Genomic DNA, 23,869 nt, shown 5'->3' with positions numbered 1-23,869 from the left:
AGAAACTCCGCCCACCGCCGCGATGACGACATCGCAGAGGCGGAGAGGGAAAAAATGTCGGGAACGCCCCCGAATCTGGTCCGGCCTTTGACGGACAGATCCGGCTCCCAATGGCTAGCCTCCATTTATGGAGCTAGCCAATGGGAGGAGGGGGCAGATACCCGACCCCACATAGAAGATTAGAGGATATCATTAGATTTTGCTAGCGCATGCGTACTTCGTACGCATGCATCGCTAGTCAAAACCTAAAAACAGCAGTCCCTCTCACAGGAATCTGAAGTACAGAAGCATGTTACAAAGACATCAGAAAATGCAAGAGAAGCCCTCCACGCAGGGGGCATCCGCCCACTCCTTAATTGAAGATGAGAAACATGTAACAAAGGCCTAATGAAGAGGGGGGAGGGCGGGCACCGAACAGCATCGGCGGCCGCCACGGGCGAAGAGCCGGTGGGGAGCGCTGGAGAGGCGGCACCACTGGGTGGCAATGAATGTAATTCACCAGCGTACTTTGGCAGATCAGCTCGCGAGCTCTGTGAACAACATTAGCAGATCTGCCTTTGAGCTATACTTCTGACTCTTTGTCACACTGTTTCAAAGCTCCAAACAATTTATTATTTTACACTGGTCCTACTTTCCTCTTTTGTTATTGTCTGGGACTCACCTTTGTTTACCTGAGTGCAGTATAAAAGCCGCTCATTCTTTCACCCGTTAGGGGTTGGGAGTCTGTGATCTCTCACAGGCATCTGGGGGAATCAGGGCTTTTGTTATAGCTGTCATCTAACCCGATGACATGAGCGTGCAGCCAGTTGCCGCGTTTCCAACCAGCAATATTTCACATGTTGGCACGTGTAGGATTACTTACGAGAACTACAGTGAAACTACAAGTCTCAGAATGCTTATTGCTGGTAGTAGAACACAGAGGACTGGATGAAAGTCAGTTTTATGAAGTGAGATGATTTCGCTACTATGTTTTGCTGGCAGTTTAGTGCCCCTGCGGGATACTGAGACTGTCGCAGCCTTTGGTCAGCCACATGCTGGCACACCGGACCGAGTCTAACCTTTACTTACCTTTGAGTTGAAAACACTGCGCATGCATCATGAGTCACCCTTGCCTCTCCCAGTTCTAAAATGTTCCTGCCCCTTTCTTTTGCCCTGCCGAGCTGTCAGAGGCACTCGTCAATCTATTAATATTACCATGTATCTGTGCACTCCGGCGCTGACTAAACAAGCGTAACAAACTTTCAATACAATACGGACTTTTTTTACAACCATTGGTAAATTGTGGAAAAACGTCGCCTGGAGCTATTTTTGAAAGCCTCAGTTAATCCCATGTGCTTCTTAAAAGCATGACCGATGGTGGAGCCTTCCACCCCAAGCAGTGGAGTCACTGCCGGCTGATGCCCTCCCGATGCACAACACACAGCGCTCTTATGACCCACATCACCCAATGCTTCTCTGGCAGTGTCACAGAAGCAGTACGAACCTAACCGGGTTGCTTTTCCCGTCTGATGAAATTAGGCAGGTCCTTTCGTCAAGTGACCGCACTCTGTAGCATTTGTCACAGAAGCACTGACTGGTGCAAGCCTGCGGGAGCTTTCCAAGGAGGAAAGGGGAGGGGAAAGAGAATAGATGGGGTTGGTGGGGATTAGAGGCGGAATAAGGTCTTCAGAGCCTTCCGCAACAGCTGGTTTATTTTCTCCTTCCTTTCTGCTAAGTACCAGAGCTACAGTTCACTGCATTTCCACAGACCCCCCTGTCAAAAAAAGTAAGCTGAGGGACACTATACCTAAAACCAGTTTGAACTGGGTGAGCTGCATCAGTACATTTGATGAACCGGAGTTTCTCACTGCCCTCCTCACAAAGAGAAAAAAAACAAAGAAACTAAAAAACAATACGTCTGCCTCCCCAGGGTAACGTCCCCGTACCTGCAATCAAGTGCATTCATTGCCAGCATCTCTCTCCTGGGACCCAGGAGGAGTGCTGGGCAGCTCCATGGCATGGACGCAGAGAGCAGGTTAGTGTTTGAAAGCGCGGCCCCTTCACACGAGCCAGGGGATAATTTTGGGCATGGCATTGTGCGCAGAGAGCAAATATCTGCTGCCTAATAGAATCAGAAGCCCTTTCTGCTGCATCCGTGCAGGCAGGACGGAGGGGCGTGCTCAGGCGGAGAGCCCTGTAATTAGTGTGGAGTGGGGCTGTTTCCCACGACTTTACACGCACACTTCAGAGATCTCGTCCATATTAAGAGATTGTCGTGTCGGGGGGGGGGGGGAGAGGAGGGGGTTTAACCCGAGGCGTCCAGGACGAGCGAGGGTTTAACCTGGAGCCGGAGAGCGAGCAGCTGCTTTGTGTGTGGGACTGAACCCGAAGCCCTGACATCAGGCCGCTAAACTCAAGCAGGGATCGGGGAGAGCTCGGTAATTTAACCTGGAGCCCACAGACCTGAGGGGGCTACACCTGCACACTAGTGGCTGTGGTGTCTGACAGGGGGTGAGGCAGACACCAGTGAGGGATTGAACCAGGGGCCCGCCCGATACTGACAAGAGCATTGGGCCGGCAACCCACAGGAGAGGTGACACTGCCGCCCGGGGGCATCCCAGTGGGCCGACTTTGAAGCTGGGGAACAGGATCGAGTCTAGCAGGAGGCGGAAGCATCCTGTGATTCTGGGCAAACCACTTCATCTCCCCCTGCCTAGAAATGAATGTGACCGTCTGCAACACAACCGGTGCTCATGTAAAGCGCCCGGATAGCTTCGGGGCGAGTTCGCGCTATAGGGGTAGGGGGGCGGAACGGCACAGACGACATGAGACACGGGGGGGGGGGGGGGGGGCTCACGGACATCGGGAGGGGGGAGGGAACGGCAGCACTCACCTCGACTTCCTCCAGCGGCGGTCGGCTGCGTAATGGGGGAAACAAACAAAATTAAAAAAAAGAAACTCCGCCCACCGCCGCGATGACGACATCGCAGAGGCGGAGAGGGAAAAAATGTCGGGAACGCCCCCGAATCTGGTCCGGCCTTTGACGGACAGATCCGGCTCCCAATGGCTAGCCTCCATTTATGGAGCTAGCCAATGGGAGGAGGGGGCAGATACCCGACCCCACATAGAAGATTAGAGGATATCATTAGATTTTGCTAGCGTTCGTACGCATGCATCGCTAGTCAAAACCTAAAAAAAGATCTGTGTTTTACCTGTTGACTTGCACTGTAAATAAAAGTAAAAAAGCATTGACTTTTTAGGAACCAAAAGCCATTATTTTAAAGTGAAAGAGAAATCGACTGCAACTTTTACTGGTTTGGAGGTATGTATATCAATATGCGTTTGGACTATTCAATTTCACGAACACGCATTAACCTATCCTCACTATGAACTTCATACATTGGTTGGTGATGGATTCATATTAGAACGAAATGTAATCTGTCCATCAAGGAGGGTTTTCTCAAAGTCGAAGTATTTGGAGGCGGCACTTCTTGTGAAAGACAACGGACGAAAAGCTCCAGTCATAGAACACAGGCAAACTGCTTGCACCTGTAAAGATGGGGCCCTAGGCCCTCATGCTGCTGTAATGATGTGACACGGACACTCAGTTGAGGGTAGTAAGACTGCCACGAGCACGTGCGCTCGGCTCTTTTATTGGCAGTGTCATGTGACACCATGACGTCTGTGGTGGGTGGGTGTAAAGTATATTACATCACTTCTGAACACTAGAACGTGTCCATGCTAGGACACTACAGCACCGTGTCTCCGCCATGCTTCCTGCGCTGTACTACGTATTTCTGATGTACAGCCCTCCGACGCAGCTCTATTCATAAACTCTATGGGGCAGATTTAGAAGCCCAGTGTGCCAGTTTTGCGTCAATTTTTCCATGTTAAAAATTACGCAAAAGTGGTGCAAGGGACTTGTAAATCTGCCCTAATAACTTCTTGAACAATGGCGGCACCCGCGCTTAGACTTTGAACATCTTAAGCTAAAGCGCAGGTGCAGAGATTGCTTAAAAAGCAAAGAAATAAAAAGAAAATGCAATTTATTTATTTTTGCTTTTAAATTAATTGTGTAACCCGCATTTTAGCTTAGGCTGTTTAAGCTAAAGCGCGGGGGAAGATACATTTGAAAAAAGCACGCAAAGCGTAATCTGAGAACTGAACTGCTCTCTTGCCACTGTGTAAATTAAAGTACTCCCCTGGGCATCACCAGGCATCTGCATCCGATCTCACTCACTGGATTCCTGCAAGTACCAAACAGTTTACCCGTGTTACACTGCATGGACTAAGACCACACTGAACTATATACTCCTTCGTCACTGGAAGCACTGAAGATCATACCTGTGCTACATTCCGTCCGTGCTTAGGGCCAGATGTAGGTAGCCAAATACCGGTCGGTAACGGCCTGAAATCGGTAAAATTGGCCGTTACCGACAGGTATAGCGAGAACGAGATGTAGGTGACAAAAAAAGACCGATTCTGTAAATATGAATCGGAAAAATACTGACTCGGTATTTACAGAGTACATATTTACCGATTCGTAATTTACCGATACGATAATTACTGAGTCCTTATTCACCGAATCGGTAAATAAGAAATCGGAAAACATGGCCATCGAGATGTAGGAAAGGCCAAAAATACCGAATTCATAGAAATTCGGTATTTAAGAGTCGGTATTTACCATGGACTGAAAGCAGGTGGTAACCATGTGCATGCTATAAAAAAGGGCCCAAAATGCAACAGTGTTGGCAAAATGGCGGCACTCTATGTGATTGCGAGGAGGCGAAGGCTACAGGCTGCAGGTCTGAGGGTATGGCAAAGGGAGGAGCAGGTGTACAGGCAGAGGATCACTCTGTTCCAATTGACTGAGCCTGAGATACTCCAGAGGTACAGGCTGCACCCCACTACCATCATGGACCTAATAAGGGACCTCCACCCATACCTGGATCATCCAACACCCAGGGCCCACGCCATCCCTCCCCATGTCCAGGTGCTGTGTAGCATACACCTGCTTGCCTCTGGGAGATACCAGAGTGTGATAGCTGCCGTAGGAGGTGTATCCCAGAGCTGTCTGTCCTGTTTTTTCAGGAAATTCCTGGATGTCATGACTCAGAGAATGGGACATTACATACAGTTCCCTGACACACCTGCGGAACTTGCCAAAACTAAAACAGACTTCTATGGGCTGGCACACTTCCCGCATGTGATAGGCTGCATTGATGGCAACCACATTCCCCTATGCCCACCTGCAGCCACCGAACACATATACAGAAACCGTAAGTCAACGCACTCCATCAACATGCAGGTGATATGCAATGCAGGGAACATCATCACCGACATAGTTGCCAAATTACCTGGCAGCACGCACGACTCCTACATATTCCAGAACAGCGGAATATACACCCGGCTACTGAATGGAGATTTTGGAGATGGATATCTGCTAGGTAAAAATGTTGTACACACCCTGAAATGGATCTCATCTAAAAGTGAAATGTGAATGTAACTCATGTACCTCTCCTTCTCTCCCAGGTGACAGTGCATATGCCCTGCGTTCCTTTGTGCTGACACCGTACCTCAACCCAACCAACAGAGCAGAAAGGCGATACAATGTGGCACACAGGTCCACCCGCAACGTAGTGGAGAGAACCTTTGGACTCCTGAAGAGCAGGTTCCGTTGCCTCCACAAAAGTGGAGGTGCGCGACAGTACACCCCCATCCTGTGTTGCAAAATAATAGTCACCTGTGCCATTTTGCACAATCTTGCTACCAAGGAAGGCACAGAGGTGGAGTTGACACATCATGAGAACATAGATGACGACCAAGCACATGCAGGGCCCCAGGCAACAGGACCAGCCGCACTAGATGGTAGATTGAGACGGACAGAAATAGCACGACGATATTTCTAGGTAAAGTATGACACATACACAGGTATACTTCATGACATGAGTAGTTTAATCAGCACTACCTCACCATAGTCACATCTGAAGTGGATCCATAAATGTACGTCAATGTCACTGGCTGCACATTCTCAGTTTCAGTCACTGTGTGCAGTTGAGTCTGTCTCCCGCATAGGTCAGTGCTTGCGTCCTCGCACTACATTGCGGGATTTTGGTGCCTGTCCTTCAGTTACCCTGCTGGTGCCTGACTCCGCATGGCTGTGCCTGCCGCTCCGGCGCACCTCCGGTACAGGTGTACTGGAGCCACTCCTGCTGGTTGACCCCTCAGTCTCCTCCACACCCGTGTCACCAGCATTGCCTGTGTTGGAGTTCAACATCTGCTCCATCGCAGAGGTCACTCTACCCATGCCCCGTGTTAAGTCTGTGCAGCAGTGCTCTATTGCTTCCTGCATTGAAATGGAGCGTCTGCAGAGGAGTGCTGTATAGGTTGCGAACCTACTCACGGCCTTTGTCTGTTGGCGCATGGACTGTCGTTCCCTGGCACGCTGGAGATGATCCCTGTCCAACTTGTTGGAGAGAACTCCCATGTATGTTGAGATGTCTGTGATTCCTTGTGCAATCACCTCCAGGCTAGATGCAATTTGGCTTATGCCCTTGTCCATGTTGGACATTTTGGTGTTCATACAGCGAATCTGCCTATGCATGGCTTGCAGTGATTTGGCCTGCTGGCGTTGTACTTTCACCATCGTGCTCTCCAGGCCACAGAAGACGCTCTCCCCTTCCTGGCCCTCCCCACCCTCACGTGCCCTCCTGCCAAGGACACTGGTGCGCGCTGCGCCTGCTGCAATAGTTGGTCTTGGCCTGTCAGCCGCTGGTGCACTCTTTTGGGGGACATCTTCCTCATCCTCTGATTCAGAGGTCTGCAGGATCCTCTGTGGGGGCTCCGCATGGCTACTTTCCCCTCCCGGCATGGACCCTCTGGACATTGCACTGGGTGTGTTTGTGAGGTCAGGAGTTCCAAACAACAGAGGGGACATTGGGACAGGTGTAGTGGGTGGGTCTGGAGATGATGGCTCATGGGTGGGATCGTTCCCTCCTTCTCCTGCGCTGTGACAACTTTTCCTCTTTTCTTTCTCCCCTCTTTTAGTTGGTGCTGCCCTCTCCTCCCTCAGTCCACATTGCTTGTTTGGTGATGTGTGTGGCATGCCTTGCTGAGTCATGTGTGGTGTACTTAGCATCTATGTATACATGACTACGTCTACCATGGTGCATTGCTGCCACAAAATCTGAGCTCTTCTGCAGTGTGATGTGTGTACACAGTGGGGTACAGGGTTGGGTTGCTGCGGGTGGATGTGGGAACATGCCTCTTACCTTGTTTCTTGGCTGCTTTCGCTGTGCTATCCAGGTCTCCTATCCCATGGATGCATTCTGGCTCCATGGTGGTTTCCACTAGCTCCTCTATTGGTGTCAGTTTTGGTGCTTTGCTCCTGCCACCTCCAGTCAAACCCGCATCCTTTTTCTGTGCAGCTATTTTTTTCTTCGTCACGATGCGCAGGTCATACCACCTCTTTCTGATGTCCTCAATCTCCCGGTGGGTGACACCAATGGCATTGACTTTGGCCTGAATGGCCATCCAAATGTTCCTCTTCACAGTCTCTGCAACATGCAGAGACTGTCTCCCAAATATTTGGCTGTAGTTGCTTACTATTTCATCCACAGCCACCTGTAGTTCCTCTGGGCTGAACTTTATCTTCCTTTTCCTCTCACCACCATCCTTTTGGCCTTCCTGTGCCTCCATTCTTTCACTCTGCTTGCCTGTGGATGCTCTGCTCCTCTCTCCTCTGAAGAATTGTTTGTTCTGTTGGTTTCCACCTGCATGGGTGTGGCCACTCCCAGGTACTGGGGTGGGGTGCTTCACTCTCATTGGTTGGATTCACAGGGCCTTGGTTGTGGGGTGTGTAGGCTGTCCCTGATTGGTTGGCAGGCTCACATGGCGTGTTTCAAACTCCCGATTCGGTAATTACCGAATCGGTGAATTCCGATTCGGTAAATTCCGAAACGGCTTTTTCCAATTCGGTGAATCCCATTCATTCCTATGGGCCATGTGGCCCATAGGGATGCTTGGGTTTCACCAATTCGGAAAAAGCCGATTCAGATTATTCCGATTCGGTAATTACCGATTTTGGTTACCGAGTCATACCGATTCGGTAACTTTTACCGATTTTTTACCTACATACCATTTACCGATTCAGGAATACCGATTCGGTATGAGTCGGTATTTATGAATCGGTAAATGGAAATTACCTACATCTGGCCCTTAGTCATTCCCGTGCTATATCAGTACGTCACTGCATAGACTGAGGTCTCAATCATGCTATACTCCATCATTGCATGGTCTGAACACTCCGCGCGGATTAATTTGTCAATTAATGGAATAAGGGGCATACTCGGGCATGTGTACCCCTCATAATAATAATAATTGTAAAAAAAAAGCGCAATTATCGAACTTGGCCCACTCAATTGTCCCGTCTGTGTCCCTGCACACAGCATCTTTGTGCACGCATCACTGCTTGGGAATAAACACATCAACAGGCAAGAGATCTGCAGGCATGAAATGTAGAGGAGACAAAGAGGGTGGAATGTGTCCTGCGACAGGGAACTTCATGGGTGATGTGCCCTGCGAGGGAATCTGCAGGAGCGAGATCTACGAGGGAAATGGATCAGAGGGTGAGATCTACCCTGGGAAAAAGGTAAAGAAGGGGCACGTAGCACCCAGAGGAGATGTGCAGACGGGCAGAGGTGACGATCTGATGAAATCTCAGACGTACACTGCGGGTGCTCAAGATCCACAGAGGTCGCAGAAGTAACGTGCACTGGAAGGGAGGGCTACTGAGGAGGGGAGTGGAGGGGATTTGATGTGCCTGAGGGAGATCACCGGGTGGCGCTGCAGTGAAAGCAGGGCTCGCTGGAGGCTATCCTCGTTGCAGAAGTGTCACCCGGGGTGCTCTGGGTACTGCTGGGGTGGGAGTAGCATAGAACAGTCTTGTCTCTCTCAGCAGCGACCAAAACTCTCAAGTGCGGTGTCACTGGCGTGAAAGGGCATCAGTTCACTGCAGGGTGAGCAGAAAAGGGTAATTACAGTGCAGTGAAGATCGCTCGCAGTGTGGGCACTGATGCAAAGAAGGGCGAGCCCAGTGTGATGCAGTAAGAGATAGCATCCTGTGCACTGTGACTGCGGTAATAGCACACATGAAGCAGTGACTGGTGTAAAGACCTCTGTCACTGTCCAGAGACTACAGCAGGGGCTTTCAGTGTGATGGACTGTAGTAAGTGCAGCTCTCTGTGTGATGTCCCTGCAGTAAGGGACAACATCCTGTGCGCAGTGACAGCAGCAGGGGCTAGCTCCCAGTGTGTTGGGCCTTGAGTTAGTGCATCGTGCAGTGTGCTTATGATGCAGTAAAAGCAAGCTCCCAGTATAATCAGGCACTCTAGCTTGAATCCAGCGGTGCAGTGAGCAAGGGACCCATGTCTGGGCATACTCATACCACTTATGAATAATCTTCGGGTTGGCTCACAAGTGACCAGAGCTGAGCGCAAGCTGTAGCCACATCAACATTCTACTGTTGTGGAAGCCTGGCTGTTCCTGGAATGAGTCCCCACCCTCCCCACCCCCCAAGAACCCCACAGAGAAGCCCCCTCCCCACATCTACATCTGAAAGCCTTCCTGGAAAGAGAGGTCCCTCTGGGTCACGCTGTCTGGGCTTCAGTGGCACCGTTAGGTGCTGTGTGCCCGACCCCCTAGTGCTCGAATTACAGGCCAGCCCAGGTGCGGGAATACAAAGGTGGTCGGGGAGAGGAGCAGCGAGGCAGAGAGGAGACAGAGGCAGGGTGTGGGGGAGAGTAAATAACCAAAGGCACGGAGACAGCACTGCATTCTGTACATTTCTCTTAAACAAGCACGCAGTGGGAGCATGGGAGCCAGAGAGGAGACTCCATGCACGTGCACATCGCCTGTCCGGGCGCGCACATGGTTTGTCTCCCTTCGCGCACTAAACCGACAACAATAGTTTCACCAAAGCGAAGCAGCACATGCGCTGCATTCACTAGGCCATACCTAAAAAGGGATAGAATGTGAGGACAGGAGGTTCCGTTAGCAGGTGAATAAAAGTTATGTTGCTAGAGAAGAAAAGGATGAATTGATCGAAGATATTTTAGACACCCACTCACCGCCTCCTTAAGCCCCACGGAGAATATACCCTACAGTCCCTGTCTCCACTGCCCTAGAAGGGGGGCTGTCCTCCCCAACTCGCAGGGCGTTATTGCTCTGACCCCCCTTCCACAGCAGGGAACAGTTACCACTTCGCCCACTTCCCCTTCACTTACACCTCCCGCCTTGGAGCATTATGCGGAAGGTCTTGCCCAGTTTTTGCTTCGTCTTCGGCCGGTGTTTCACCACAGTTAGTAACGCAGACCCCGACACATGGACATGTAGATAATGACCAATCGGTAGGGCGAGACCCCGTGAGGAAAGTGTTAATGCGTTCAGCAGTAGGCCTAGAGGAGAGACAGGTTGTAGCGCACCAGGCAGCTCAGTGGGTTTGGCACACGATCTACAGTGTAGAGGATATCTGGATTGTGATGAAAGATTATAATCCCTTCATATAGCAACTTGCTCTTAAGCATATGTCGAATACTTTGATTGCTCTGTGGGAACAGTGTTGGGCAGGAGTGGCGCCACAGGTCATTTATGACATACGAGATAGAGTGTACATGACAGACATGGCCCGAATTACGTATTTAGTAATTTACGACACTGGTAGGCTATAGAGGTCGATTGCATCAGAAGGTCCCACTAGTGGGGACCCAGCACCCTATGAGAGAGGTGCACCTCATCTATCATCCTGAAATACCGGAATTACGTGACAGCACGAATGCGGTAATTAGACAGCGAGTTGATGCTCGGTTTCAAGAGCAGTGGGTTTATACTCCTTGGAAGAGAAGTGAGGTCCTTTCACTGAAGAGTCAGTTGCCTGACGTGAGGAAGATTCCAACAGCATATTATAAGGAACTGAAGGAAGCAGCCTCTTCCACTGTGATGACGTTGGCAGACACAGAGTTGTTTTTTGGGCTGCTGGTACCGGTTGATGTTTGGAGACAAGTACATGATCACGACCATGCGCTAGAGTTAGGTGGAACATGGACTGAGCTGAGGGAATGAGATAAGGAACGCAAGCCAGGAGAGAAGCCTAGGGCAGAGATATTAGCATTACCAGGGCGTGTCATTACTTACATGCACTTTCTTATCCCGCCTAAGAAGGTGGATTGGGATAAGCTGACGGCATGCTGACAGAAGAAGGATGAAAGTGTCTCTGATTTCTTCACAAGGTTCGAAGGGGTATTTTTGAACTTTAGTGGTCAAGATTTGACACAGGAAGGGGGAGTTTGTCTATTCGTACATTGATTTGTCACCAATTTGCTACCAGAGATTGCGGCTTGATTACAAGCAGCAGAGAGCACCTGGACGACGTCCACCCCATCAGTGATTTTAATTATGGCTCAGTATTATGAACATAGAGAGAATGAGAATAAGGAGAAGGTAGAGAAGAGTTGAAAACAAGAGTGTTGCTGCAGCAGGTTGCGAGAGGAGGAGGTAGAGGATGTGGTTCAGGCTCGGGTCCTCTGGGCCCTGGAACAGGCCGAGGTGGAGTGCAGGGAGAGCCGTTAGGGAAAAAACCAGTGTGCCTATTGTAAAAAGGTGGGGCACTGGCGGAGTGAGTGTCCCGAACGGCCGTTGAGAGGAGAGAATGAAAGAGGCAACGGGTTTGGGGGTAGAGGACGCAGAGGCATGGGCGAGGGGATGTGAACTGAGATGGTGCAGGATGAAAAACAGTCAGAGTGGGAATTATTTTGATGGAGCAGGGGGACGCCAGTACTATAATGAAGACTATGATATGGACGCGGTGACCGGATTTTCACACAACTAGGACAGCCAGGGACAGAGCAAGGGACCATTCTTGGTGCCTGTAGACCAGCGAGGACCGTATGTTACTGCCAATCTGCAAGGTGCCACTGAGAAATGTTTAGTTGATACAGGTGCAATGAATAGCTCTGTTTCCCACTCCCTGGTCCCCGGGGTGGCTCTGTCTTGCCAGAATAATGTTTCGGTAGGTTTCTCAAGTGTATCGGTTGTTAGCCCCATCTCCAAGCCCCTTTCCCTGATGCTTGGACCATACACTGTTGACTCACTGTTCTTGACCAGACAATGCTTTGTGAAGGATGAACCTCTTCCCCCCGAATTTCATGCGGTGCCAGAGAACTGTGGGCCACGGGTGACACAGATGTAGGATTGCTAGGGCCCGAATCACAGAACTAACTTAAGACAAAATCCTAAACTTACTACCATTTTGGTATTCACAGAAGGCACTTACTCATTTTGGTATTCACAGTAGGAACTTACCCATTTCGGTATTCACAGAAGTTAGGACTCCTAGCTTTAGGACTCCTAAATACCTTCTGTGAATACCGAAAGTCTTAAAGTTAGGATTTTTCTCAGTTTAGGACTAGTAAAGTTAGGACTCCTAACTTTAGGACTCCTAAATGCCTTCAGTGAATACCGAAAGTCTTAAAGTTAGCATTTTTCTCAGTTTAGTAGTAGTAAAGTTAGGACTCCTAACTTTAGGACTCCTAAATGCCTTGTGTGAATACCTAAAGTCTTAGAGTTAGGATTTTTTCTATTGTCGGCAGTGGATTCCCAACTTTTCCCTACTAACGAAACCCCTTGTTTACCTCACCACTAAGGATGTGCATGCAGGTTTACCCTGGACACCTGCATGCCAAAAAGCTTTTAATCAATTGAAGACTGCGCTTTGCTCTGCACCTGTGCTTGGTACTCCTGATTACCGGAAGCCTTTTGTGCTTTACGTACATGAGGCGGATGGTTGTGCGATTTCAGTGTTAACACAGGGTTTCGGAGGAAAGCAGAGACCATGTGCTTATTTTTCTGCTATGCTTGACAATGTTGCCTGAGCGTTCCCGACCTGTCTAAGAGGTGCAGAGGTTGTTGCAGTATCTATCAGACAATCAGCAGGGCTTGTCCTTAATACTGGCCTCACAGTGATGGTACCGCACGCTGTGGATACGTTATTGAATAAGACAAATACACAGCACCTCACCAGTGCACGTCTTACTGGTTACGAATTGACTCTATTTGCCCCACACGTTACCATAAAACGATGTGCCACTCTGAATCCAGCCACATTACTACATCTCCCTTCGGACGAAAAGGACAATGATGTCCATGATTGTTTGTTTCGAATTGAGGAAGAAACGAAGGGATGGCTGGACCTTACTGATGTTCCCTTATCTGAACCCCAAGGGGAACTATATGTCGATGGCTCTTGTGTTAAATTATCGGATGGCACTATTACTGCAGCATACTCGATTACTCCATTACACATTGTAGCTGAGACATCCAGGGTCCCTTATAAGTCAGCGCAGGCAGCGGAGTTGGTGGCTCTTCTTCGAGCTTCTGCATTAAGCGAGGGATTGACAGTTAACATCAACACTGACATTGAGTACGCTTTCGGCGTGGCGCATAACTTTGGGCGCCTGTGGGCAGAGAGAGGGTTTTTCACCTCGCATGGGCAGAAGATACAACATGGTCCGTTGATACTTAGACTGTTTTCGGCACTGACACTACCTGAAAAACTGGCCATCATTAAGTGTAGTGCACACAAAGCTGCAGTGGACGTTGTAGACAGAGGAAATGCATTTGCAGACCAGACAGCCAAAGAGACAGCGAGGCTGAAATTGAACAAAATGTTTGTGGCAGGTTCAGCTAGATGGGTGACAGATAATGAGATGTTTGAGAATACAGTGGAAAGTGGAAAGGACATATAGAGTGAAGCGACGGCAGACAAACTAAAAACATGGAAGGAAAAGACAGGTCGCATTGACAAGAATGCTTGTTGGACTGACTTATCTGATAAACGAAGGTAGTTATTACCTAATGTGTATGTCCTTCCTGTAGTCACCATGGCACATGGACCAGCACACATAAGCGCAAAGGGCATTTGCAGATTATTAGACCCAGTTTGGCAGAATGATAACGTCGCTAAGGTTGCAACACATTTGGTGAAACACTGTATAGTTTGATTAAGACATAATCCTGGAAAAGGCACCACTGTCCCAGCTGGAAATTTAGCCCCTCCTTCATTTCCCTTTGAAGTAATTCAAATGGATTACATTGAAAAGTACTGTCGTCACTATTTGTCATAATGAATTAGGTGTAACCCTGCTATCTTTTCGTGTTCAGTTATCACCACTTCTGTTATGGCGTAGTATTTGGGTGAAAGAGGAGACTGTCCTAAATCGTGCTATAATCACTGATTTTTTTAAACTGGACTGTGTCAAGAAAATTCCCTGGATTATGTATATACACAAGCTACTAGGGTAGTTGGGGCTACCAGACTGTATTGACACTCCTGGTAATATAGTCAAAATTCCAAGAGTCACATTGAAAAGAATGTTTCTGACATATAGCTATGAACTCAGAGATCGTGCAGAATATAGCAAGAAAAGAGTTGTCGAACACTCATTGCTGGTTTGTTCTTTAGGTACCGAACCCTATCTCTCTTTCTTTTTTAATCACCCTAAGATGTTTTATCTTATAAGATTCAGGATGGGTATTGCCCACTTATTGGTTTCCTATCCCCGTGATGCACATTGTGACGCAAAATTGGATTTGTGTCCTTGTGACTCAGAATCAGCACCGAGCACTTTACATTTTATGTTTTTCTGTGGACTCTATACTATTCCTATACATGCTTTTTTAAAACCACTGTTAAATGTTTTAAATATAAGAAAGTGCAGGGCTGCATTACAATAATTGCTTCTCTGTAAAGATGAATGTATTTGCCTAATGATTCATGAATACATTTCCACCGCGATGCGCCTTCGGAACATGGTGGGTAAATGATTTTATTTTGCTTAAAACAATATTTTATCATAAATTTAAGTAAATCAATTGTATGAAATGTTTTTATTATGTAATCTTTTATGGTTGATTTGCAGCCGAATGAAGATTTATTGATTGATTGATTGATTACATTGAAATGGAACGTGTAAATAATCTGAAGTATGTGTTATTGGTAATTTGCACCTTCAGTAAGTGGGTGGAGGTCTATCCAACAAAAGAGAATACAGCCATAGCTACAGCACAGGCGCTCTTAAAGGAGTACTTCCCTCGCTACAGATTGCCCTGGGTGGTCTGGAGTGATAACGGAAGTAACTTTAATGCTAAAGTAATCAAATTTGTATGCAAGGGTTTGCATATAAACCAGAAATTCCATGCCGCAAACCACCCTCAATCAGCAGGTCTTGTTGAAAAATACAATGGTATGCTTAAACTGAAGTTTATTTATTTATTTATTGGTTTGTATAGCGCTGGAATCAACTCTCAGTGGAGTATCTCTGCGCTTTGACACCTGTAGAACACCAAGAAATAAATGTGGGAAGAAGCTAAATTTCATTTTTAAACAGTATTGTTTTCAATTGTTTCCGGAATTTTAGATAATCTGTGCATTGTTTGAGTGATAGAGGAAGTTTGTTCCAGAGAGTAGGTCCTGCTATGGAAAGTGCCTTACTCCCGTGTCTGGCTTTCTTAGCCCGTGGTACCTGCAGAAGAAAATCATTACTGGACCTAAGAGATCGAGTGGGGGCGTAAGGGACACATTTCTTTTTCAGATAGGCAGGTCCTTGACCATTTATGCACTTGTGAATCAAACAGCATGTTTTGAATTTTGTTCTCTGCCGGACAGAAAGCCAGTGTAATTGGTCAAGAAGGGGTTTGGAGGCAGTTCTAGGAGGGGCATTAACAACTAAGCGGGCCGCCGTATTCTGGATGACTTGTAGTCTATTCAATACCCCTTCATTGGCAGCAAGCAGTAGACCATTACAATAGTCAATCCTGCTTAGAACAAGTGCCTGGACTAAAGTTCTCCTCACCGAATCAGGCAGAAGAGGAAAGACCTTGCGCAATAGGCTGATGGTATGAAAGCATATACCTGAGATATAATTCACATGTTGCTTGAGAGTCAGATCTTGATCCAGACGGACCCCTAGGTTCTTTACAATCGACTTGGGTTCGGGAACAACACCCAAGTCGCTGGGCCACCAGTCTGGAGACCAAAGCAGTTTAGCTTCCCCAAACAACATAACCTCAGTTTTACTGACGTTGCACTGAAGGCAGTTGGCCGACATCCATTGTGCCACTGCCTTCATACCAGCTGAAAAGGAGCTCTTCACTTCAGCGGAGATGGTTTTGAACGGGAAGAGGAGCTGCGTGTCATCAGCATATGACACGGGGATGAAACCGTACTTACGCATCACTCTAGCCAGGGGTGCCACATAGATGTTAAAAAGAGTAGGGCTCAAACAAGAGCCCTGTGGCACCCCTTTGGAGATCTCTACCTCCGCTGACCGATATGCACCCATGGTGACACTCTGGGTGCAGTCGGATAGGAAGCTTTTTAGCCAAGCAAGGGCTTTATTTTTGATCCCGTTAGCAAAGATTCATGAAAGCACAGGATTGAAGTGGCCAGAGGCTTTGACTTTGGCTCTATTGTCCACGAGGGTAACATCACACTCACGGACTGGTTTATCTCCCTATGAAATGATTTTGGGTGTCCTGCTAATGTATGCGGTGTCCCTAGGCCAAATAAATTCTCAGAAATTGAATATCCTCTGTTGATTGATTATTTGCATGCCTTGTCAGAGGGGCCTGGACATCGGATCCAACCTGGAGACCTCGTTCGCGTCCGGAATTTCCAGCGCAAATCCAGCCTGGAGCTGAGAAGGCGTGAGCCAACCCAAGTGCTGTTGGCGACCAGAACAGCAGTGAAAGTCGAAGGCCGGAAGCATTGGGTGCACGTGTCCCATGTGAAGTCCGTGCCCCTGCCACTGCTGTATGACTCTTGGGCGAAGGATGGGATCGCGGATCAGGAAGGAGAGAGAGCCCCTCTGTACACCCCTTTTTCTGATGCCCGGTTGCATTGGGCACAGACCGACAAGGAAGGTGAAGAGGCTGTGTTAGAGGAGACTCCCCTGAACCAAGGGCTGCCTCGGACGCACTGAGTTCTGAGCATCAAGCTCCTGAGTCCCAGTCCCCCACTGAAAGTAAGCCCACACCTCTGTTTGCTGATCAGGAAGTGCCTGGGCTTGATAGGTACAATCTGCGGCCCGACAAAAGGACAGTGCACCAGCAGGGCAATACAGGAGCTAGGGAAAGACTTGAGATTAGGGTACAGGTGCTGTGCCTCTGGTGCCTGTTAGAATAGAGTGACGAATTCTAGTGCACTGCCTGAGACACTGGACAGGATCATTGAGGGTATTTGCCCCGGAGGGTGGGTGCCCTATTCTGAGAGAAATACTTTGGGCCGTGATTGTCTGTTTGAGTTGCAAGCTGGGCAGCTCCATCATTGGCAAGGAACATTTGATGAACAATAGGAGCCTGCCTGTGAGGCTCTGAGGGAAACAGGGAGGCTGTACAGCGGATGTGATTTTCCCTAAGTACTTTTTAGCAATTTACCCCTTTGGTCGTCCCATTCCCGAGGAGGAGCAGCCTTTTGCAGCTCCTCGCCCGAATTCCCAAGGCCCCGTTTGGTCCTCCTGGCCCCCTATATCGAAGATAATTTTTGTGATTATAATTTTGATTGTTTTAATGGTTGTTCTTGGTATACTAATTTTTCTGGAAGAACAGTACCATGTGCATACCCTAAAACATACTACTCCAATTCCCACTGAGCATATTATTGGTACCCTTTCCCCACACAAGGAAGAACATTGAAAAAGCTTACTGAGACAATGTGTTTATCCAGACTTTACACCAAACACATGCTGTTTATAATACGACAAACTGTTGGGTGTGTGGCCTATTACCTTCGCCTATGCATAAAAGTGAAAAATTATTACCTGTACCGTTGCCCTATGGCAGCAGTTGTGAAGGCTGGTTTACCCTGATTAGTTTGGTCTGACTTTTCTCCCAACCTGGTAATTTGGATTTTAGGGGTATGAGATCTCGGTCGTCCTTGACCATGTAGGTACGTCCACAACACAGAACTCCATATGGCACTCTCTCTGGTGCTGAGCGCTTTGATCGCATTTTTGCAGCTGCCTGTAGCAAAGCGATAAGTAGGAGAATGAAGATAAATGAGACAGATATGGACAGAGATAGATTTTGCCAGTTTAATGCCTCTAAATATTACCATGTTTTCCAAGTTTGTAATGTTGCCGAAGATAAACCTATACCATTGGCTGTTGTTGATGTTAGATCATCTTTCTGTGTCCAAGGCATGGGGAATATTGAAGTTGGAAATAGTAGTTGTAACACTACTTCTGTACTAAAGATGCCTAAAAGCCCCTCACTGATCCCTCCTCCCAATGTTTATTTTGTTTGCTGAAATAAAGGTTATGTATGGCTGCCTGAAGGGTGGTCTGGGTGATGCTACCTCTCTTACCTTCGTCCTTAGTATATAGTATATGTTGCCCCCTCTGACTATCACAAAACACATCGACTCCAGCATAGACAAGTTCTTTTCCGGGTTAAGAGGGTTGTCAATGCAGAGGATATTGATCAAAATGACACATCCTTGCAGCAATTCCCTGATATCATGAAAGGGCTAAACCCTTCTGGGGCCCCATATTCAACAGTCGTAACATATGTCATCTGGCCAAGGTGGTGGAGGAGTCATCAATATCACCGCGGATATACTTACCAATGTTACAGTCGAGCTTCAGGCAAATAGGCTTGTTTCGCTTCAAAACTGTATGGTTTTAGATGCCATCCTTGCAGGCAGGGGAGGAGCATGTCGCGTCATCGGGAGCAGCTGCTGCGTATCCATAATGGAGGCTGCACTGACTGTCAATCTAGCAATCCAAAAACTGCATAGACTAGCGTCTGAAATACATGAGAACAATGGGTCATGGTCATGGACAGGATGGCTCTGGGGGCTGTTAGTATCATGGGGCTGGAAGATCCTTCTGATCTTGAGAGGGATTCAGGTGTTATTTTTTCCTGTTGCCTTTGCATACACTGCCTTCCAATGTGCTGCACATATTGCCTAAGTAAACTGACTCCTACTGTTCAATCGTCTAAACCTGACCAAAAGTGTTCACAAATGATGATGCAAGAAATACAGTCACTTATGCTAATAGATGAAGGCATATTTGAATACTGAATGTAATCTTTGATGCTTTTATTTTATTTTTGCTATTTACCTTGCAAGATAATCAGCCATTCTATGGAATAGGGTAGACCCTGCCCAATAGCTAATAAAGGCTTCGCTTAAATTAGCTACACCAGCTAAAAGGAGGGTTTGATGGATTTAAAATTTCCTCTGTCCTGTATTATGCACGATGCTACTTTAGTTAGCCGTGTGTGGCTATATTACACACACTGAAGTTTATGTTTGCGGTCCCTTATAACCCGCATAAAGCAGAAAGGCCTGTTTGACTAGAGCACCTCCATCTTGGATTTCGTAATCACTGCCAGCTTGCGTTTGCTTCATGTTCGGCCTAGTAAATAAATTATCTCAGTCCTTCTGACTACAACTAAATGTGTCCTCACCGATGGCACCAGAATCAATCACAAATTGGTTAAGTTGGTTACCATGAATCACACTAGGTTAACGTCAATCAGATTTGGCTTCTTCTTTCCCACAAAAATCATCAGGCCAAACAGGAAACCTCCTCACCCCTTGTACAATGACCAATGCCGAAAGGCTAAAACAGCCTTGATTATATCTATCTAATCAGAACAACCAGAGCGGCCTACAAGGCCAGTGTCATTGAGGCAAAAAAGAGTGGGAAAGCAATAAGTGGGACACTCTGAGAAGCTCCCTGGGTGACACTCTGAGAAGCTCCCTGGGTGCCCGTGACATGAGGACTTTTTGGAAGGTGGTCATTACAGGCAGCTCTTAGGCTAAATCGCCAATAGAGCCAAACCTAGAGGCAGACATGTGCAGGGACAACTTCGAGTCACTGTACTCAAGGGCAGAGACACTGACTGACCTAGCAGCTGAAGGCCACTCCCAACCGGTTGACTTCCTGATTGCTCCTATGATCACCCCCGGGACCACAGATGACACCCCGACAATAACTCTCAAAGAGATAACAGGTGCCCTCTCCAAAATAGCCCGGGGCAAAGTGCCAGGATTAGACAAGATCCTAGGGGACCTATTCCGTAGTGAACACACTATTGGGGCGCCATACCTCTGGGCTCTATTCAACACCATATTACAAGGCATGAAGATCCCTGCCAGCTGTGCCGGAGAAGAAATAATCCCTATATACAACAAGCATTTGCAATGCAATAGCTCTTGCATTATTAAAGTTTGAGCTATTGACATTGCTAAATAATGCAACAACAATAGCTCAAACTTTAAAAATGCAAGACTTATTGCATTGCAAATGCTTGTTTGACTTTTCACTGGATGAGCAGAAAGTCAAATTATCTTATGATCAAACCTGCCATTACTACAGAGGTAGATGCAAACTAATCATTCAGTGTTACAAGAAGCAATAACTTCACTTAAGCCTTTATCAGTCCTTGTTAGCTGGTTTGGAGCCTCCAAAGAATCGCACATTTAAATTGTACAATATGTTTGCTTAATTTCTCTCCAGCTTGTCATCAAAAGGTGATTTATAAGGACATTAATGCACAATGATCTGCCAGGTTTATTTTACACTTGCACTGACTTCAGACTTGATTTTCTAGATTGGGGTTTTATAGCTCTCCCCCCCCCCACCTCCCCCCCCCCTGCCCTGATGCCCTCTGTGCCCTCTCTCACTCATGAGTTTATAGCGGATTCAGCTGGGCCCAGAAAACTCTTTTTATTTTGAGGGGGGAGGTTCTGCTTTCTGTCTTTGGGGGACAATAATCCGGCATGAAAACCAGGTCTAAATACAGCAGAGGTGGCCGCCTTTTAACCCCCAGGGAGTGAAGAAACTAGTTACGAGTGAGTTACCCCGAGCTTACCAGCAGCAAGGCCAAGGTCCAGTGGCATTGCAGGATGGGGCTCCAGGGGCAGACCGTTTTGGGGGTCACTGCATATCCTCTGCGCTAGGGCACTCCGGTCTGGCCCGGCCCGGCTAAGAGCGCTCACCGGGCGCTGAGCCTCTCCACTCCATGCAGAGATGAGGCCTCGGGCTCGCCTGGTGCCCCCACACGACGCCAGGTGGCAGGGAGACAGGGAGAGGTTTGGGAGGTGCCCTGGTGGATGGATGGCAGCTAATGCCAGGCAGGAGAGTGGCATCCCTAGGGCACCCCGGGCACACCCTCCAAGCTGCAGCTCTACCTCTCCTAAAGGGAGTGTGTGACGTCACCTCTCCACCTCCGCCTCATATGTATTTATACCTGATGGTTATAATATAAGGCTGTTAAAAACCACGGATCCAAAGGGCATAAGAAATCATCATATTGATCAGGAACAGAACCTTGACGAGATTCTACGTGGGGAAAGCACGTTCCATAACGTCATATTCTTCCCAGTCACATTGATCCACCCACACGGAAAGTGCCACAAGGACTTAAAACCTAAATATCAACCTTAGGGTTATTGTTGCACGTGGAGATCTATAAATCCACATTTAAATAGTGATGAAGGGAAGGTATAGAAGGTTTAACTTTAAACGATTGTGAAGGACTAGGTTTAAAAAGGATAATGTACCAAGTGGTTCTCCCTGCAAAGAAAGGAACAAAAAAAAACAAGCGGTAGGGAAAGCGTTCACTTTCACTTCCGCTTGAAAAACAAAGAAGCCCGTGAGTGGTGCGTGCGCACGCGCCACTGCGAGCCATGTGCTTTCAATTATCATGCCCGTGTCTGGGCATGATAATTGAAACCACATGGCCTATTGGTGTCTATTACGCGCACCAAGTGCGTAATAGATACCAATAAGCCAAGGGTGGAGCTATGCGCCCGCCTTTGACCAATTGCGTGCAGTCTTTTATAAAAAGACACACGCAAAGGACAATCGGGTAGCACAAAAGGAAAAGCGCACGCACAAGCGTGTGCGATTCCTAGGTCAGTGCTGAAACCCCGTTTTTCATGTACTAAATGTCTCGCGCTGGGCGAGCAGTGCTGTGCACTACACTAGGCACCAGACCTAAAAAGGGCTCCACGTTGCTACCCACAAATTACCGGCCAATAAGCCTTATAGATATTAGCCAAAATATCTTTGCCCTGCTGCTGCTTCAGCTGCAGAGTTAGATGGAGGAGCATGAGATACTCAGTCCTCTCCAGGCAGGGTTCAGAGAAAAAATGTCCACGCTGGACCAAATCCTCAGGCTACAGATACTACACTGGAAGATCGTGTGTTTGGAGGGTGGCAGCCTCTACCTAATATTTGTAGATCTGAAATCAGCGTTCGACCTGGTCCCAAGAGACAAGCTGTGGTCAGTCCTTCCTGAGTTGCGGGTTCCGTCTTACTTGTACCAAATCAGGAAGCGGTTACATGAGGGAAACTACGCGCAAATCAGATTTGGCAAGGACGAAAACTCACAACACCCATTCCCGTAAGCAGACGTGTCCGCCGGGGATTTGTCCTTGCCCAACTCGTTTCAGCCTATTTATAAATGGGCTAGTTGATTTTTTACTTAGTGAGAAAGATTTGGATGTCCCTAAGTTGTCATCACGTAAAATTCCAGCCATAATGTTTGCCAATGACACGCTATTATTGTCAAATTCGTCCATGGGGATATAGAGGGTACTAAATAGATTTGAGGCGTTCTGCAGAGAAAGAGGGCTTGAGATCAACCTCCAAAAAACGAAATTTATGGTGTTTAACTCAGCCAGAAGTTCCCGACCAAACCCAAGCTTAAATGGTAAACCCTTAGAGAGTATCTGCTTTTGATTATCTCAGCATAACTATCACGGAAACAATGGACTGGGGGGCACAAATAAAAAAATCAACCTTGAAACTGGCACAAACATCGTGGGGCTGGTGAAAGTTTTTAGAAAATCCAGCCACAAACCTGTGAGCCTAGCTATAGAAATATATAAGGTCCACGCCAGGGCAGCTGCGCGGTATGGAGCAGAATTATGGGACCACCGCAGCTCTGAGAGTCTTACACAGATGGAAAACACCTTCCTCAGGCAATTGTCTGGTCTCCCACGAAGCACCCCACTACCGCCGCTCCGAATGGACCTGGGTGTAAGGGCTATTGTTGAAGAAGTTAACCTTAGACCCCTTTTATTTTGGTGACGTCTGTGGGTCACCCCAGAACTTATAGAAAATAGGGACGAACTAAGAGAGGTGATGAGTTTACCAGGGGCGGGTAAACAACCCTGGCTCTCCTACATTCAACCCATTTCAGAGTATCTGGGATGGGGCAATCTCTGAGCTGACCCAGAAGAAGCATGTGCCACTGTGTCCAGGAAAGAGCTGAAGGATTGCTATTGGGAGTTTAAACTGGCCCAACTCCAGAGCAATCCTTCAGTAGGCAAGCTAACTGCAGCTTTCATAGAAACTAAGGACTGGTATAGCCTAGAGCCAGCACTGAACGATATCAAGCCATCAACTGCCAGAAAGCTCTATCTGCAGTTTAGACACAAGGTCTTGCCACTCCACTTCTTTACAAATAGGTGGGCAGGCTTGCAAACCCTGGGGTGCCCGGCATGTGACTGTGCTATTGAATCAGAAATTCATGTGTTCTTTTGCTGCCCCGGATACCACAAAGCGAGAAAACGATGGTAGGTCCAGATATGCAGAAACTTAGGCGCCAGGCGCTGTTCCGAGGCTTTTAGGATACTGAAACACAACTTCTAGCCTCCCTATAGCATACTCAGTAGCAGGCTTTTTATTCTCCATGTGGTGCATTTGCTGAGCATTTTTACAATCAGCCCAATAAATAAGATTTATATTCTCCTAAACAGTCGCCCAATGAAGTATTTTTAAAGGGATCACCTGTTTTATCGTCCAACTGAGAATGATTT

The sequence above is a fragment of the Lissotriton helveticus genome, chromosome 3_1 (assembly GCF_964261635.1).
Source record: "Lissotriton helveticus chromosome 3_1, aLisHel1.1, whole genome shotgun sequence".
Lineage (NCBI taxonomy): Eukaryota > Metazoa > Chordata > Amphibia > Caudata > Salamandridae > Lissotriton > Lissotriton helveticus.
Note: the sequence above shows the minus strand (reverse complement) of the source record.